This window comes from Cygnus atratus, chromosome 13, assembly GCF_013377495.2.
Source record: "Cygnus atratus isolate AKBS03 ecotype Queensland, Australia chromosome 13, CAtr_DNAZoo_HiC_assembly, whole genome shotgun sequence".
Lineage (NCBI taxonomy): Eukaryota > Metazoa > Chordata > Aves > Anseriformes > Anatidae > Cygnus > Cygnus atratus.
Window position 1 is genome coordinate 12,112,928 of NC_066374.1, and position 19,159 is coordinate 12,132,086.

At 47.2% G+C, this 19,159-nt stretch overlaps 1 protein-coding gene across 24 annotated transcripts in view; it reads left to right on the forward strand.

Moving 5' to 3' along the window:
* Positions 1-365: 365 nt before the first annotated feature.
* The window catches only part of PLS3 (plastin 3), a 58,059-nt gene continuing 39,265 nt past the window's right edge, over positions 366-19,159 (forward strand). For 2 of the 24 annotated variants that reach the window (XM_050713492.1, XM_050713471.1), the window contains exons 1-2: positions 395-564; positions 6,092-6,236. The gene's annotated coding sequence lies outside the window, so the exon portion shown is untranslated. The other 22 variants (XM_050713475.1, XM_050713485.1, XM_050713476.1 and 19 more) reach the window with 20 other exon arrangements.

Below are 19,159 nucleotides of genomic sequence, written 5' to 3' on the forward strand. Positions count from 1 at the left end.
GGCCCCCGGTGTGCCCACCTGCATCCTTAGCACCAGCATCCTCAGCACCAGCCGGGTGCTCGCTCTGGACAGAGAAGGTGAGATTGCAAGGGGAGCCCGCGCATGGGAGGAGGGGTGCCCGCACTGGAAGAGGCAGGGATGCTTGTAGGCAGAAGGTACGCCAGCTTGCAGAGATGCACGCAGGGGAAGAACGAGGAAAGCTTACAGGAAAGGGGCAATGCGTGCGTGGGAGCGGGATGCGTGGCTGCACGGAGCGGGGAGGCTTACAGGGCAGGATCAGGCAGGCACGCAGGACACGAGGGATGCATGCAGAGGGGAGCAAGGCAGGGCAGGGCAGGGCAAGGCAGCTCCTCCCCGCCCTGAGTGACTCTCCCGACGCCTAATCGCCGCGCTGGGCCAACGTGATGTGCAGCAGCACGGCCCAATCCGGCCGGGGCGGCGGGGCCGGGGCGCGCCGAGCGCGGGCAGCGGGGTTGAGGCACGGCACGGCACGGCTCGGCACGGGGCAGCACGACGCGGAGCGGCGCGGCACGGCTCGGCTGGGCGGCGGTGGTGGTGGTGGTGGTGAGTGCTCTCGGCAGCTCTCCCAGCGCGGCTCCAACTTGCGGAAAGTTGCTGGCTCTCGCCCCGCGGAGGAGCGCCAGCCCGGGCGGAGCATCCTGCCAGCAGCGGCGGGGCGGGAGGCTCCCACCGGCCCTTCTCGTCCCTTCTTTTTCCTTTCCTTTCCCTTCCCCTCCCGCCGCCCCGCTGCGCTCCCGGGACAATGGGGGCGGCCCCGGCCGGAGCCCCGAGCGCGGTGCGTGTCCGCCGCCCCTTCCAGCCCCGCCGCGGCGGCGAGGGGCAGCTCGTCCCGTTCGTCCCCACGGCAAACTTGGCCCCCGGGCCGAGCCGGGATGCGCTGCCCCCGGCCGCCCGTAGCGGTCTCCCGGCCGCGGCGGGACCGGGCCCGGGGCCGTGCCGAGCCGGGGGAGCCGCCGGGGCCCGGCCTCTGCCAAAACTCGAGGTTTTGGGGTGAGCCGCTCCCGCTCCCCGCCGCGGGGTCCCGCGGAGCAGGACGCAAAAGGGGGATTCAGCTGGCGTTTAACTTCGATCTCTTGCGCAGGATAGCGCGGCAGAAATGGCGAGGAAACCGGAGCCGGCTTCCCGTCTGAGCGAAGGGGGGGTGAAATAAAGTGGAGCGGTGGGGCGAGCGTGTGGGTTTATTTTTATACATCTCTAATTGGGACTGGGAGAGGAAGTGTCCCCGTGCTCCCCCGGACAATGGCTTCTTGTTGGGAGGCTGGGAAGGGGAGCAGCGGGGAAATCCTCAGGAGGCGAAGCTGGAGGCTCTCCTCTGCATAGGGGAGGCTGGAGCAGCCTGGCACCGGCTGTAATAGCATCAAACCCTGATGCTAGCAGAGGTAACGGGCTCCACAGGCATGACTGTGCCCCAGAGCAAGTTTTACATTTTTATCGAAGTGAAAATAGTGGTGAGACACGTGGAAGGGAATCCAATCTCCAGTTAATAGTAATCCTTCCCTGGGAGAGGCTGCGTGTGTGTGTGCACTCCGTAGTAACATCCGTACCTTCGAGCAAGGCATCACTTGGACTCCCTTTTTCTTCTTTCCTTTTTTTTTTTTTTTTTTTTCCTTTTCAGGAGAGCTGTTAGTATAGCTCTGAGCAAATGCCATTGAATCAGCCTGGAGGTTGTTATTGCTGTTACACAATCCCAGTGGAATGCCTGTGTGCAAACTAGAGCTGGGCTTCCTGTTTTTGGTCAGTCTGTAGAAGAGACTATAAAAGATAATAGATATCTCAGATAAATTGCTTTTGCATGAGAACTTGGAGCCATTGTTCAACCAGTAACACTTGTGACACCTCAAGTGAGCCTGGTAACCTGAGAAGAAAACCTCCTTAATACTGGGAGACTTACGCAGAGTAACTTTAAAGACAACAGATGGAACCTGGATATAAAGAGGGAATAGTTACAGAGATCAACATATGTTAGTGCTGTTCATAATAATGTATAGAAATTCAATCTGTTTTGAAAAGAAACCTTGTTCAAAGAGGAGCTGCTGGTAGTTTGTCAGTGGTGAGCAATGTTTCTGGGGGATTAGCTGACACAAGGCGAATCCCCTGGGCGCAGTCTTCTGTAGCTGATTTTAGCCCCAGGGGAGTTTGATGGATTTCAGTTTGGGGTGTGCCCTTGGAGAACTTAAATTTAAGATCTGCTGGTTTGCATTTGAATACTTTTTGGAAAAATATACTTGAGAATAACTTGCGAAGAGATATCTTTTTGAAACGCTGCTCTTATCGCTGCCCATTAATCTTGCCAAGAGTTTAACAATTTGAGGATGTTGCTTAGTTGTAGCTGAGGTCCTCTGAAAGAATTCTCTGTGAAAGATGAATTACTCATTCTTTGTCTGTGTTAAGAGATCATAATATGATTATTAAATTGAGTTATTCAGTGCTAGATATAAAGAACAGCGCTTAACCAGTGTCTTTGTTCTCTTATCAAAGCTCATCTGACAAAAGTTTTCCCTCCTATAAAGAATGCAAATACCTCCCCAGATTAAAGAATGCCCAGAACTCTAGAAACCTATTTACTAGTTTTGTCTAGATTAGTTTCACAGTGGGGAGGGCTCTGGGGACTGAAGACTTCATTAGGTATTTGTCTGATAGATGCTTGGATTTGGGATAAATGCAGAGAAACTCCTTCCCCTGGGGCTCCTTTACTGAATTCTCTGCTCTGGGTTTCAATTGTTGTGAGATTAAGATGGTGAGTGGAGGAATTGCAGCCTTGTTAAATGGGTTTAATGCCACATCCACTCATGTGAGATCTAGTAACTCTTTCCTGTGTTTACTTGGCTCCTGTGCAGCAACTTAACTTGCTTCAGAGAAATGGAAATACAACTGTTATGACTTCAAGAAGTGAATGAGAATTGCATCTTTTAACCATTGTTCAAAAAGGATGTTAGGGACAGTAATGTGCTTAACTGCAAGTGATCGAAGTATACACTTCTATAGTTAAACTTCTGTAGTAAAACTGCAAGTTCTCCATGTGGAGCATCAGTGCATTTGGGTGCATTTTTTGCTAATGTGGATAGCTTACTACACTGAGAGAAGAGAAATGCTTTCTTTTTTTACGTGGTTGATGGTGATATTGGGGAGGGAGTGCCTGTGGTATTTCTGTATCTATATAGTATCTTAATCCAATTCCTTATTAAATTGATGGTAGTGATAAGTAGTAAGTAACCTTGATCACCAAAGACAGCCTCATTTAGCCTCTGAGTTGCTGGTTGGATGGTAGTAGTTCACTTGGTGCAGTTGCCCAAGTGCACCCTATCTGTGTTCTTGGTAACCTGTTTTGTATGACATTGATAGGTGGAGAAACATGAAGAGGCTGTGTTTTCGGGGGAGGGAACACCACCCTAGATACTTTTGTTTCACAGCAATTTTTTCAGATTTCTAAGTTATAACGTCTTGCATCTCTCCTTTCCTTTTCAAAATGCCGAGTGCTGTAGACCAGAATCCTGTAGAGAGATTTGTCCCTCTTTGGGTACAGGCCTGTTGGCTTTGCCTGTGGCAAAGGAAGTGACAGTAAGGCAGCATCTCACCTATTTGTGTTATTCCATCACAGGCTGGATTTTGTATGGCTCTAGTAGTGCCCCATAAAGCACAGTCCCAGCTCAGGCAGCACCCTAGAGCAGAGGCAATTTATGATGCTGTGTTTAATGGATTTCAATGGTGACTTGCAGTGCAGCAAGGCAGGTTGGTTGACCTGATGCATGGACATGGGAATGGTTTGGATCAAGAAGGGGGTTAGAAAGCTCATATGGAAAATGAAGAACAGTATGGCTTCATGTTCCTCATTGTTGCTTTACAGTTTGCAGACAGGAGGACTGGTGAAATTTGTTTTATTTGGCTGCAACTTGGTTTATCAGTGTGCTACATAATAGCAATAAACAGCAGAAGAAACTTACGTTTGGGCTTTGCATATTACCTTTACCTCTGTGTATTAGAGCGGTAATTCAGCATGGGAAGGCAGATTCTCATCTTTCTGCTCAGTGCCAGCTGTTTAAACATGTGACTGACAATCTATCAACCTGCAATAACAGATTAATTTTTAACTTATTGGTTACAACTGAGAAGTTCTTTGCCATCTTGGGAACAGCTGCAATATGATAGGTTAATGTTTATGAACTAACTACTAAACTTTGTGTACTAGGTACTATTGAATATGGACATTGAGCTCACTGAGCAGTTAAAGAAAGTTGCTAATTGCGTCAAAAAGCCAAACATGAAGTCAGAAATGTCTACCACTAGGTCTGTGTGAATGATAGAGTTAAATGCTGAATTTGAAAGAAGTTCATCAAATAACCTTAACATGTGTGCAGAGCAAAACATTCTCTTCATTTCAAGTAGATTAAAAAGAGTTGGTCTTAGTTTTGCAATGAGGGTGATGCAAGGATGTATTAATTTTTTTTTTTGTTGGGTTGCTCTAATGAATGACACAATATCACCTTGTTCTCTCTCCTATCCCTGGCTCCCCAAACCCTTAGATAGGCATCTGTTGCTGACATCTTTTCACATATGTTCCTGTTGACACTTTGGGAATTGGAGCATTGCACAACAGCCGCGCCTGTGGCTGTTTGCTGTGACCAGCTCATGGCTGAGTTCAGTGTGCAGCACTGCTGGCTGTGTGGGGGTGTGTGGATAGACTGTCCCCCGCGTCCCCCCCCTCTGCCAGTCCCAGAGACTTGCTCAGCCTCTAACACACCATCAGCTTTCCCCGCTTGCACCATTAAAGCCCTTTCCAGCTCAGAGCTTTCCAGCCCAGAGGTGCCTCTGTTCTTGTTGCTGGTATGTGCGTAGGTGGAAAAGGTGAGAGTTGTGATCTCAGGTCTGAAGGCAGCTGAGTGATGGTGTAACAAACACCTGGGCTCTGGGTGGTGTGGCTGGGAGAAGCAATGCTTACCGACCATCCTGGAGGTGCTCTGAGCAGAGGCAGCTCAGCTGACAGTGAGTGGCTGTAATCACTGTCAGCCATGTGACTGCTGCCCATGAATGTGCTACTGTTGTGTCTTCTGCTCCACACATTTGGGTTTGTGTTCATCTGGATGTGCTGTTTCTCTTGAGCTTATTGGATGGCAAGGGGTTTAATGAAGGTATCCCTGTCGTGGTCTGCTCTCGGGGTGCTGATATGTGTGGGATGCTTTGGGGGTGGGTTGTGCTTACGCATGCCAGCATTTAGTCTAGTTTCCTGCTGAAGTGATGGAGCAGGAAAACAGAAGTCTCCTCTTCAAAGGCGGGGGGGTGGGGCTGGCAGAGAGGATGTGCTGATCTGTGCTTTGCCGATACCACGCTCTTTGGTCCCAAAGAATTACTGGTGGTGGAGGTATTTAAGATCTTCACATGGAGGACACAGTTGACGGTGGTGCTGCCAACAGGAGAGGTGTGCAGCACTGGGGATGTGGTGCTGGGGCATCCACTGGTCTCCTGGGAGCCTGTAATCTGTTGGCTTTTTTTGGCAATAGATTAAAAATGCAAAGAATGACAAGCAAGTCCTGTCTGGCCCACTTGCAAGAATTATCATGTGTCTTCCTCTAACAGCTAGTGGTTCAGGTCTGTATTTTGTGGGTTAATGCTTGGCCTGCTCAGAGCTGGTTTTGTCACTGGGTTTGCGAGTGGTGTAAAGATGGAGAGGGGGCCTGTGTCCTCAGAGGAGTTGCTATTGGCAGAGATGGAGCTATATAAAGCCTTTATTTCCCTTTTGCTTGTTGCCTCCTGTTAGTTTATCTCTAAATTTCACCAGCCCTGCCCTCTGGTTTGCCGTGTCCAGGTGGAATGTGCTCCTGCACCACCATGACTGTCGCCACAGGGCACGTGCGTTACTGACATTGGGGAAATGGTATGGAAGAAATAAAATAATTATTGGTTTGACATGCAGCTGAGGATGTGGGAAGCAGGATGACTCTCTGAGATGTGAAGCTCTGGTTAGGACTGCGGCCGGTTGCTCATGTCAATCCATATGGGCCATATGCTTCTAACCAGTCTCCTTGTCTCATTTCCTCCTTTGAAATGCTTACAGCTGTTTTTCCTGCCTCTTCAGTAGGTTTTTGTTCCTGTAAAGACTGACAGCTCACAGATGCTCCTGGGAGTCCCTGCATAGCTGTGAAGAGAGGATACTACTGTGATCTTCAGGAGAAGATAAGGTGTAGTCTCTCTGCGGGAGGCCTAATTTCTGATGTTTTGAAGTAAGCTTTATTTTGTTTGTTTCTTTTAAAGCTGAAAACAGTTTGATGTGTCATTCACTGTTTCCCTGATCACATAGGACACTTTGTGATGGGAAGTGAGAGACCAGGTAGTAGGTGCTGTCATTTGTTGTACTGCAAGGAAGGTGGGAATGACTTGGTAAAATACATGTCTGTGTCAAACTGGGTTGAATGCCTTTACCTAAAGGAGTTGTTGGGATGGTGCCTGTAACAAGTAAAACCTAGTGGTCTGTTTATGTAGGAGGTCCATGTGATTTCACTCTCATTTAGGTACTGAGTACATGTGAAACATCTCTGCTCTTGATGGGTTGCCTGTTGGCCATAAATTCTAAGTAAACAAAAATTCTATTATTTTCCAAACCCCAGGCCACTTTGGTGACTCTGTATTGCCATTTTTTTTTTGCAATCCTAATGTCAGAAAAAATGTTGGTGTCCCAACAGCTGTTGCACTGTTGTCAGAAATAGAAAGTCTTGTTTGGGATCCTGGTTGTATGCAGGTGGCTGGAGACTGCTTCCCTGTCGCATTCTCCCAAGGCTCTCACTGCCGTGCAAGGAGCCACAGGTTCACTCTTCCTCCTGTAGAAAATAACGTGGGGCTGCACTCTTCTGTTCCCTGCCCATGTTTTAAATGGTGATTTGTAAACTGCTCTCAGAAATAGAAAATAAAGTAATTCTGATTTATGTTCTTTTACAGCCTTGTTCTTTAGACTTAAAATACACAGGATAAGTCTGGCCCTTCCCTCTATTCACTTTTCATAGCCACCTTTGTTTTTTTAATTTATATATCTTTTTATTCTAAATTCCTCCCATCCCCAAAATAGAACAGGCATCAGCCTGCAAGCAAAAGCTGCCAGAGGTTGGTCTTGTGGGTTATAGTGGCTTTTTGGCCTGGTTGGAGACTGAGCCCCACCCGACATGGTCTTGGGTTAAAAATAGCCTTTCTTTTCAGCAAGCTGAAAACTGTGTACAACACGTTCATGTCTTGGCTTCTGGGACACTGGCATGGGGAGCCCTTCAGCTGCAAAATGGCTCAGAAAATCTGCTGCTAGCACACCAGAAAGTGTTGTGGTGACCTGTGTCAGGAAGGTGCACAGCCAGGTGTCTTCTGCCCATGTGGCTATTGCAGAGATTGAGTGAAGGTCTAGCTATACTTCCTGCACAAACTGAAAGAGTTGAAAACTGTAGGCTGGTGACCATGGACTCTGCAGTCCGGTGGCCTGGAAAGAGCTCCTGGTCCACTCTTGTTAGTGAAGATGGTTGGCTAGATAGGTGGAATAGATGTTGCACTGCTGAGACACAGATGCAGGAAGCAGTCAAGGGCTTTTTTTCTTCCTTAAATGCCTACCTCAGCTTAGGCAGTTGTGAAAAAAACTCTGGCAGAAGTTATTGTGCTTCATTACCTGAGATGGAAACATCTTAGTGTGGTAGCAAGGTATTTTATGGGTGGCAGGAGGACCCTGAGGTTCTCCTCTCTGGAAGGAGAGCTGGGCTGGAAGAGTCTCCTGGATGGGGAGGTGCTTTCACAGCGCAAAGTGCAGTGCTGCCTGGTCGTATGAACTCGGCAGGGAGTTAGGTGAGAAAGGGCATTTATGCTGCTCACTTGGCTGGGGGCTGTGCATTCAGTGGGAGATAGCAATCCCGGTCCCAAAGCACAGCCTCTTACCTTCCTTTGTTCATGTTGACCAGCATTTTGATGCCCAGCAAGAACAGCAGCAGTGTTTTGGGGCTTCTCTGGCATTAGGCTGCCAGTTTAGGTGTGCCCCAGCTCAAGAGAATTGCAAGGGCTCACAGACTGCTTCTGCCCTGTAGCCTCCCATGCTGTCCTGACTGCCCACTCCCTCTTCCCTCCTCTTAGAAAAGGGAAAAAAAGTGGGGAAACAGCCATTAAGAGGAGGAGGTTGACCAGTGCCTGATGTGACGCCCATCTCATGCCTTCTGTCACCTATTAGAAAAGCCAAGCCCCAAAGCCAAGGCTTCTCGGGCAGGTGGGAATGGTTGGCCCTGGGACAGCAGGGGGAAGGGCCGAGTGTCTCCTTGCTTTGGGCATCAGTTCTCTGCCTAGTAAATCTCAACCGTTGACTTCTTGCCTTGTTTCATGCTGTTTTCTATTGTTGGCCAGGCTTAGGAGGCAGCAAGTTGTTTCCCAGAGCGGTAATAGTGCCAGCCACTCACTGTCCCCTGCTGGAGGCAGCAGCATGCAGTGCCTGTGGGATGTGGGGCTGGAAGCCCCTGTCCATGAAAGCCTCCAGCTTGGTCCTGAGCCCTGACAGGTGTTTTGGATAAATAAATGAGCAGGGAGCATGAGGGAAGAACAGAGATGGGAGGAGGGCAGGGAGCCCCTGTGTGGTGCCTGTTTCATGGCTATTTCTGACTAGCATGCTTCATGGGCCTGGAATGGTTTACGTGACCTTGGTGATCAAATGTCTCTCTGAAATGCCTTTTTCTCTTCAATTTTCTGTGGACTCCGCCTTGGCCTGTTCTGTTTCTGGTTCTTCTAATCTAGGCTAGACTGTATTTAAAAAAAAAAACAAAACACAAAAAACCTTCAAGATGGGAAATATTGTCTCGTTTACAAAAACCTTTGTAAACAGTCATGAAACTGACTGAAGAAGGGTGGTAGGAGGATTTTTTTTTTCCTCCCAGAGTCTAGGGATGGAGCCTTCAGCCTTTGTCTAACTTAGTCGCATGTTTTTACTTTAGCTGAGAGTCAAGGGGCTATTAGTTCACATCTCAAATACTTAAAGTGGAAAAACTGACTCCTGCAGTTATTTCTTTACTAGACATTTTTGTGCTGAAGGGAACTGAGGTTTTTTTTTTTTCTTGAAAAGAATGTTAGCTAAGCTGCTTTTAAAATTATATAAGTACAGGAACTTAAATGAGGCAACATGAGCTGTTGCCCACTGCAGAGGCAGGTCAAGACAAGGAAAACCTGCAAAATACCAGGAGAAAAAGCATAAAGAAGAAAGTCTGATCTGTGATGTCTTTGAGACAGGCAGAGTGATGTCAGAAATGCTGCTGCTCTGTACCAGTTTTTCTAACACCAGGTGCTGGATGAGGCTGCAGTGTGGGGAGATGCTGTGCTTTTGCAGGAGGTGTCAGTGGACACCAGTGCAGCAGCTGGGGTATGCTTGGCTCTGGCATGCAGTAGGTAATCCTTCGCTTGCCCTGGGGCCTGTTTGTGGGGCTCCTGCCCGTTTTATTTGACAGAACTGCTTCTTTTGCCTTGTCTCCAGATGATGGGGAGGCTGTCCTGCTAGAAAAAGGTAATTAATTGCAGAGCTCTAGGGAAGTCCTCTGGATTCCTACTGGAATTATAGCATCTCATTGAAGCGGCGGGAAACAAAGCTTAAGGAAAATCTCCTTTGTTCTCCGTTTTTTAAGATCGACATATGAAAAGTATTTTGATGGTAGAAGGAGAATAGGAATACATGTGATTCTGCACTCAAATTTATATATGTGGGACAGATTTTTGCCAATGTGTTAGGGATTAATTTAGGGCTCTCCAGAGTTGAATGCCCAAGATGTTTAAAATGCAAGTTGAAGACCTGGTATAACAAACTTGCACCCCTTCTGGATTAGATGAAAGGTGATGTGTAGTGTTTGTGGAACAAGGTTGCACTGTTACCTGTGTGTCCCTTGCGTGTTCTTCTGTGCCTATTGTGATGGAATCTGAAAATTGCAGCTACAATCCTGCTTTTCTGTATGCCCTTAAAACACCTTTGTAGGTTGGTGTTGCAGGAGTTGACAAAGTGAGGTGTGATCCTGCTTCTGCATGCTGGAAGTCCCATGTAACACTGGTTCATCAGTGGCAGGAATATTGGCCACAAGTGATGCTGTTTGTGTTGACAGAGTGGTGAAATGAGTCCTAGTTGCTGCCTTGCTTTTGCTGGGAGAGCTCAGGGCAGCCCCTCCCAGCAGACGAAACTGCTGGGTGAGCACTGAGGCTTTCAGCATTTCCGAAACAGCACTAACCAAGTGGAAACTTGAATTCCAGCTACCCATCCCTGAAATTGGCATTCATACTTCATGAAGCAGTGTTTCAGCTGGGTCATTGGCTAAACAACATCTGAAAGATCATAAATCCTTAGTCCTTGTTTACGCTGCCATCACAATCTTATGTTCCTTCCTGATAATCAGCCAGGAAGGGTCTGTGGAGCGTTGTTTGGGTTTGGAGCAGGGCTGTGGTTTTGAGATTCCAGGATGCTGAGTCTCGTCCCAGGGACAGGCTTGGATGCTGTCCTGCCTCAGAGCCTCTGTAGCAGGACCCTAATGAGCAGGCTGATACTCAAGTCTGTTGCTGTTTTCGTTGAGTTAAAACAGTGTTTGCTTTTTGCTGTAAGTGCTGGGTGGCTGCAGTGGAATATACATAGTGTATATTTCACTATAAATCCTGTAGTTAAACATTTCCTTGACCCAACATAGAACAAGGTGCTTGTCTCCAGCTGGTCACAGGAACGAGGGAAGTGAGTTCAAAAGCCATATTGCAATTAAGCTCTTTCTTCTTGAATTCTGCATAAAAAGTTTTGCCTCCAAAAACAGATTGAGGACTTTACACACACCTTACCCATTTCCTAAAATAAAGTTATCCTGTTACAATTGGTATGGTGCAGACAGGCAAGGGAGGAGGTTTGCCCTGTCTTCAAGATATTTTTTTTTTCTGTGATAGCAATGCTTTGAAGGAGGTCAGTAGAGAACAAATGGAAATACAGCTACAAATGTATTCCAGTCTTCGTGTGCTACTAGAAGTAATGACCAAGCTTGAGTCTTTGTTTAGGTAAAACTCACCTTTCCACAGAGGAGAAAAGGGAAACTGGGCCTTCTGAAAACTGCAAGTATTTTGTGTAAGTGTCCCGAATGTCTGTCTGACCTAAACTTTAGCCTGTTCCTTTCTGCTCTGTTTGGCCAAGACTGGGACTAAACTTTCTTCAGGGACATGGATGGGAGGTTCCAGTGCAATCCTGCCTCTGCCCTGCTGCTGCCTACCCCTTTGTAACATTCTTGTTGATCTAATTTCCAGCTGGTCTCTTGCCACTGTTTAATAAGAACCAAATGCTCTACCAAAGGCAGCGTAGTCAGACTACTTGTTGAAAAACTGAAAAACTTACATTGCCTGTGCCTGGCTAAGAAGCTCTTGGGAGTTATGTAGCTTTCTGGGGCAGGTGCTTACAGCAGCACCCAGCCTACTTTGCCCCTGTTTAGAGCCGTCGCTAGTGGTACAGCATTTTTTGCCTCCCTCCCCCAAGGGATATATAACCTTCTTATGGGTTATATAGGATAGTTTTGGTCTCTTCGCTCTTCTGAAAGTCTATATAAAAAGTTCTTGGAAAGCCATGAAATGGAGTGAGATTCAACCCTGTACTAATGGCCTTGAAACCCCCGTTATGTAAGAGTCTTTATGACTGGCACTGGTCAATAATTGATGTTAGTGATTAAGGCTTTGTGCGTTGGGTTGAAAACAACTTGGCACTTAGCTGTGCATTGCTGTTTTACGTGTCGGTTGCTTTCGCGGATAATATTCTGGATTAGCATTTGGATCTCTTTGGTCTAATCTGTGCTGTACCTTGTGGTGTTACTGCTCACACGTCCTGCCTGAGCTGCACAGTTGCTTCGTGCCTTCTGTCAAATAGCATGCCTTGCTTAGACTTGGCTTTGTGGAAGATCTGTAGGTTTTTTTTAACTTGGAAAGATGAGGGTTTTTTCCACTGTAATTCATAAAATATTAAACTCAGCAGCAGCAGTAGTAGTAGACTTAAGAGTATAAGAAACCTGCGGTCAAAGCAACGAATGGCTTCACAGGACAGAGGTCAGCCTGCTACCAGTAGCTTTTTTTTGTGGGCTGGAAAACATGAGGCAGCTTACTAATTAACAGCATAATGAGCTGTATGGTGAAGATAGCAGTCTAGGGACCTGAAGGCTATGAGTGACAACTTGCACTGTATGTGTGAGCGGCAATCTAGCACACTCATCTTTTTATATGTCTGAACAGAGTGCAATGGCTGTAGGAGCTGCTGGAGTTGGCCTGTCCAGCAGATCCAACCTACAGAAAATTTTCTGTGGGGTCTGAGATAAAAGGAACAGTTCTAGGGGAAGCCAACAAATCTAGCCTCAAGCTAAATACCAGGAAAAGCTTCAAGGTCCCTTGAGATGAGATTCTGGACCTGTCCAGTGCAGCTGAATTCATAGGCCCACTTGCACAACAGAATGAGCCATGTGCCAAAATCCTCAAGTCTCATGGCTCTTGGCTACCTCCAGCATCTGGCAGGATGCCTGGGTGAGATACCAGTGTCTCCTTGAAGGCCCTGGTGGGCTGGGCTGGGCGTGTGACTGCTTCCCAGACTGATCTGTGACTGCACCACCATTGCCCTGACTCACCAGTGGTGAAACCTTTTTAATGGTGGTAGGTGACCCGCAGATGAGTTGTGTGGGACTGAAGAGCCACCCAGTGGCTGTCTCCCACAGCCCCACTGCTAGCCAGGATCGTTCTGCAGCAGACTGGTCTGGACAGTGGTCAACAGCTGACCAAAATTCTGCTTACTGGTCTGAGCAGGCTGTGACCAAAGTGGTGTAACCTCATCTCACGTATAGGTGGAAGATGTTACGCAGTTCCTGACCTCTGGTTCTGCGTAATTGCCAGGCTTGCTACAGTCCACAGATTTATTTTGAGAGCCACATCCTTTTTGCTGTTGTAATCTTATTTTGAAGATTATACCAATTTACTTTCTGCTTAGTAGCCTAATGAGCTGCTTCTGTAGACAAGTTGCTGGTTCTGCTTGGCATTAGAGATGGCTCGTTTGCTGTAGGCTTCTCAAATCAAAATGAGTGTTAGATAAGTGGGTACTGTCTTTGGAAAAGCCTGGTCTGAGTAGCTGGAAAGTTTACAGAGATGCTGCTGCCACTCAGACTGTGCAATGTTCATTACTGATGGGAGGTAGCAAGGCTTATGTCAGACTTGAGTTAACTTCTTGTGAACAAATATGTACTCCTGTGTTTATATTGTGGTTCCATCTGCAGAAAAAACTTTTCCTTTGTATTTTTTTAAAAGTTCCTTTTTCTTCTGCATATCAGAAGACCCCAGTATAAAGAGCTACACTTCTATTACACCGCAGATTTTGCGAAGTGACTTGGATTGTATCCTCATGGAATAAACTTCATGTGGACACTTCGTATGTCTCAATTGTAAATGTGACTAAATTGGGCGTTGTCAGAAAAGGGATCAGAACAGCTCTTCTGTTTAGAAACCCTCTGTTTGGGCAGTTGTGTGTGTTCTGTAACAGTGTGATTCCAGTGTAAAACATTGTTTTCTTGAATAGTGACTTAATGTGGATATTCTTCTGGACCCTCTTTAGGTGAGCAGAGGAATGCCTGAGCCACATAAAGGATGGGCAGCCCTGGCATTTCAACTGAGAGATGTTTGTGCCTGCAGGACCCTCCTGGCAGACCACTTGCCTCCCTGTCCTTTTCCTTTCTGCAGCGGCTTGGTCTGTGGTGTGGCTGAGCTGGTGCAGCTGGGGCGCAGTGCGGGGCTGGTCCCTCTCTGCTCGTCCCATCCCTCCATGTGCTGACCCCACAGCGAGCTGGGACTGAGGAGGGGGTGGGCATGGTGGCCTGTGGATGGCAGCATGCACAGATGCCTGCCCTGCTTGTCTGTAGTTCTGCGGTGTCCAGGTCTCCTCCTCTCTGCATGCTTCAGTCCTCATCAGCCTTCATCTCATGCCATTGTAATCACCCAAAGAAAAAAACTTTTCATTGGAGCCAATTTATTACAACCCATGACAGGTGCAAGGCGCGCTTTGTGGTGGGTCAGGTGGAGGTGCAAAACTGGCTTAAAAAGATTCTCTGCTCCAAGTTCCTTTCTCTTGCCTCTGCTCTGGCTCAAAGAAGGTGTTGCAGAAAGGATGGGAAGGTGCCCCTGCTCAGGCCTGTGGGACTGACGGTACCACCCACCCCTGCAATTCAGTGGGTGTTAGCTTCTGCCTGTGAAACACAGCAGATAGGAGAAACTTTTTGCAGTGACCGTGCAGAAAGTGTTCCCAGCTCATCTGTAGTCTCTCGTTTTACAAACAAAACAAAACCCTGTACTCCCTGTTGCCCATGATCTCAAGGGAATAACTCATTCTTTTTTTTTCTCCCTCCATGTATCCCCTCTCCACACCCACCTCTGTCTTTAGTACTGAGTCACCCACTTTATTAAATTCTAAATAAAGCCTGCTTCCGGCATCATCTGCTTGTGGCTCATTTCCTGAAGCTGACATCAGTGGAGCCTCTGATTTCCTTATGAAATAGTAAGACATGAGATATCCTTTCCACAGTGTTCTGGGCATACTTGCTGACTTCTCTGGTGATTGCATGCCCCCCCTGCTCTAAGCTGTGAAGAGCTGGTTAGTTAATTAGTGTGCTGAGCTCTGCTGGAGCACAGGGTAGATTGGGCAAGTCCTCAGATTTGCTTTACACTGTAAAATCACACTCTAGTTTGCAAGCATTTTAAAAATAAAGACACACTTTCAGACACTACTGCATATGCAGGTTTTTATTAAATAAGCATGAGCCTGACTAATGTCTTGCTTTCTTCCTGGTGACAGGCTTGTTGAAAGAGTAGCTCAGAAAGCTTTTAAGGGGGAAATTTCGCAAAGACAGATTTTTTCTTTCTTTAAAGAGACTAATAAATCGAAGAGTTAAGGTTAAATACTTGCTCCTTGGTTGTCAAATCCTTCTACAGGTGTTTGCTTGATGGAATGTACTTTGCAGTTGGTCAGCGTCTGAAGGTGAAGGCAAGAAGTGCATAAAACCTGTTTGTGTTTAAAAAGCACAGGAGAGAGTGCTTCTGTCCATTTGTGCATAACTTCATTAAAATCTTTGTCTTTAAAGAGAGTGGACAGAACTGTGGGAGGGGACAGTCTGGTGCTTAGTAAATGGCCACTGATCCCAGTCCAAATGACAAGGTGGCTGACCATCAACTTTGCTCTCTAAAGCCCCCTGACTTGCAAAGGGTGGTGTTTTCTGTTTGATAGAATAAACTACATAGGTTACGTGGCTCCTCTTCCAACTAGTTACTCTTTTTGCTCTTTCTCCTCCCTCTCTTTCGAAGGAGGGGGATGCTCTTGAAAATGCTTGGTATGCTGAGCAGCTGTTCAGTGGTAAAAAAGACAAAGAATGCAAGATGTGTGAGCGTACTGCTGCAGGGCAGGTGACCGAGGCTGAAAAGTTTCTCTTGAATAATCCTGGCCTTTCCTGTCACTTGTTACTTGTCCTCCTGTTTCCCCAGCTCACACCACTCCCCTACGGCACCAGAGCAGGCGAGGGCCAGGCTGGGGCAGGAGGCTGAGCTGTGTTTGCTGCTCCTGGAGGCCTGCAGGGTGGCGCGAGCAGGGGCAGCGGGTGCAGCATCGCTGGGTGGGTGCGACTGGGGGCCATGGCAGTGCAGAAGGGGCCGTCAGTGGGTGTTAATGCTCTGCTGGACTGGTGTAACATAGAGGTGCTGGGAAGGGGGGTGCACCATGTCTTACACTACCTGGCTGGATGGCAGAGTGGAGCCCAGCAAACTGCTTTTTGAAGCAGGAGGTGGAGGTGCCCTCATTTGAAACACTTCCCCAGAAGTGGTTGGCGGTTCTTGTATAGCTTCCAGTATTATCATCGCATCTCTTGGCATTGCTAGCTAGGGCTAGAAAAGGGTTCTTCTGGAGGGGCTGGAGAGTCTGGTGTCCAGGAGCAGGTGGTGGTGCTTGCTGGGGAGAGCTGTGGGGTCACCTACCCTGCTGTAGCTGAAGGCCACCACGTGGTACCATTCCTTCCTTCCCCAGAGCATTACCAGGGCAGGGGGTGAGGGGAGAGGAGGAGAGAGGGGAGAGGTGACTCCTGGGCTACTCTCTCTGTTGCCTCATCACCTGGCAGGCAGCGGCTGCTCCTGCAGCTCTGAGTAACCTCTGGAGGGCAAATACGTGTTAGTGGCCTCCCAGCGAAACTTGGCAACTGGAACTGGGGAGGAGACGCGTCCTTGCGCAACGATGCGCTGGAGGGATCCTGTCCCCGGTGTGTCAGCACCTCCCTGCAATTGAAGGGCATTCTTGCTGCTGGTGACGTCCTTTGCTGTTGACCCTGACAGCACCGCTGTCCTCCTTCCTATGTGTGGGTTTCGGTCTGTGGTCCTGGCACAATTCATGCCTCTCTGCATCCCTTCTGGACACAAGTAGTGCCGGCAAACCAACTGGGGCAGAAGGGGAGGAAGGTCTTCACCTTAATGAATCCTCTTGCTCCAGCCACATATTTTAATGAGAGAATGGTTGATTTTTTTTTTTTGGTGTATTGTGGTCAGGTTCCTCTGCAATGAGATGTATGCTCCTGGGTTGCTGGCAGTGACGAGGGAAGGGCTCCTCGTCCCGTGTGTGCCCCTTGCTGGGGCATGGGTGCCTTCCGCTTCGTGCAGGAGAGCGGATGCCTTGTCACCTGATCAGAGCAACCTCTGAGCACCTCAGGCATATCCTGTGCTTCCCTAAAAGGCTTTCTTAGGGAGGAAGAGGAAAATACGCTGGTGCACTGGGCTGACCGTAAAACTCCTATTTTGGAAGAGCACAGGGAGCCGCGTTTGCCCAGCCACGCTGGAGGAAGCAGGCTGGGAGCGGCGGGGAGCTGTGCTGGGGCGTGCCACGGCGAGGAGTGGTGCTGGCGCTGCCGAAGCACTATTTTGGGTTTGCGTGTAATTGCAGGTTGCACCAACGAGGCTGGGTTTGGAGATATTTAGAGAGCTGAGTGCTTTTAAAGCTGCAGAAAAACTGGCTGCCGCTGATCCTCTACAAACGTGGAGGGTGGGTGTGTTCCATGCACACCCGCTGAGCGCAACTTCGACTTCTCCTCACCCTGGAGCCACTGAGCATCTGTGTTGGCTGAGGACAGCGGGTGGCGATGCCCTTTCCCTCCTCGGCAAAGGGAACAGTGGCAGTTCGCAGCCCCATGGGGTGCGTTACTCCTACCTGGAAAAGAGAATAAGTAGAGGTTTAAAGCTCCATGGGCTGGTAGCTTTTAGTTGTCTGCCTCTGCAGCGTGGGTCTGATACCTACAAACCTGCAGGTGCTGCTTTTCTCTCCCAGCAACACTCTTGCCAGAGGCAAGGGGAGGAGGTTTTTCTTTTCCCTCTTCAGATCAGGCATTGCTCCTATCAAGCCCTGAAGGAGCAAGGACAGAGCTGTCACAGAAGAAATCACAGTCTAGTTTGGGAGCTGAGTTTTTGCATGCTGTCTGTAAGACCAGTAAAGCCCCAAAGCCTAAAACTTCCTAAAACTCAGTGTGAGGTTTTTATTGTGTGGTGTGTTTGCACATAAAAACAGAGAGGGACTAAACTTCCTGAAATGAATATATTCACTTTTTGTTGCGTGGTTGCCCCAGGACTTCACAGGCTCTGTTGCTGTTGTGGGTCAGACAAACTCCTTACACCCAGGGACCAACGCGATGCTGAACCCAGCTGCTGATGCAAGTGAGAGCAGCGTTGAAGCTGCTCTTCCCAAATCCCATCTGATGCGCAGGCAACCTGATCCCAGTGGAGTGCAAAAGTGCTTTTCAAGCCAACTTCTTTCTTTCTAAGTTGCAGCTGCAGTTCTGGGCTTAAAAATCTCTATTTTGGTTTTCATTATATTTACCATCCTGAGGAAGCTGGCAGGTTGTAGGTTTGGGGTTGGGTTTGTTTTTTTTTTTTTTAAACCTCTTTTGAAAATTTACAGCTGGAAGCTAAATTTTAAGGTGATGCCCAAGAAATGGGACCAGGCAATGACTCACTTTCCTGGCTGATGTAATTAAAAAAAAAAGAAAGAAAAACAATGAGCCTATTGGTCAAGTATTTTTAATTTTTCTAATGGTCACGAGTTCCTCAAATTCTTTACTAATTCAAGTATTCTGTTTATTGGTAAGTGATGTCCTCTCCTTTTCGCTATAGGAGGGCTCAGACATTGTGGATTTATCAGGAAAGGAAACTTCTGAAATATGTAGTTATTCTTTGGAAATCTCTCTTAACCTTTTTTGGTGATTTATTTTGTTCCTGTATGTTGGATCAGCTAAAAAAAAAAAGTGCACATTTCTGTTGCTTGTCTTTTTGGTTGGTAGCAGATGTCCGTATTTTCCTCTGGAGCAGACTGGGATTAATTGTTGAGGTAATGCAATATATTGCTATGTGGACCAGCTCTGAACTTGGTATTTACCACCCATTTAGACCACATCTGTTTGTTTTGTTGTTTGTTTTGGTTTTGTCTTTATTGTTGGGTATTTTATTTGGTTGTGGGTTTTGTTGTTTTGGTTTTGTCTGGAGGAACAGTGGGGTGAAATAGTAGGCACCATCCTACGGAATAGGGGCTGAGGCCGAATAGATCTGGCTTCTCATTGCTCTGTACACTTCTGGTGGTCTTAAGGCTGGTCTTAAAGCTTTCCACAAAATAAGTGCTTCGAACAAAATACAAGCTCTGTGTTGCTATTTGACTGGACAAGCCAAGACTAATCTGTAATAACAACGATACATTTTTTAGTGATGAATATATATTAATATAAGTATGTGCGTATTTGTGCATATATACGTAATGCATGTATATGTATAATTTATACTAAGCTATAAAGATTTATATGTAAAATATAAGTAATAATAAGAATATACACATAAATGCACACAATTTTATATTTTCTTCATATACAGATATATAAGAAAAACATAAAGAAAATTATTTGCTTACCTAAAAGCTTTATAAAAAGCTTTATACCTTCGTATAAATTGTACACATACATTTAATATATACACATATATATGCGTATATACATACATGTATATAAAATACAATATTTTGCTTACCTAAAAGCTTCATATCTTAGTGCCTTCTGCTCCCAGGTGCCGGGCACTAAAGGAATAAAAGCCAGTTAGGGGCGGGGGGTTGCCC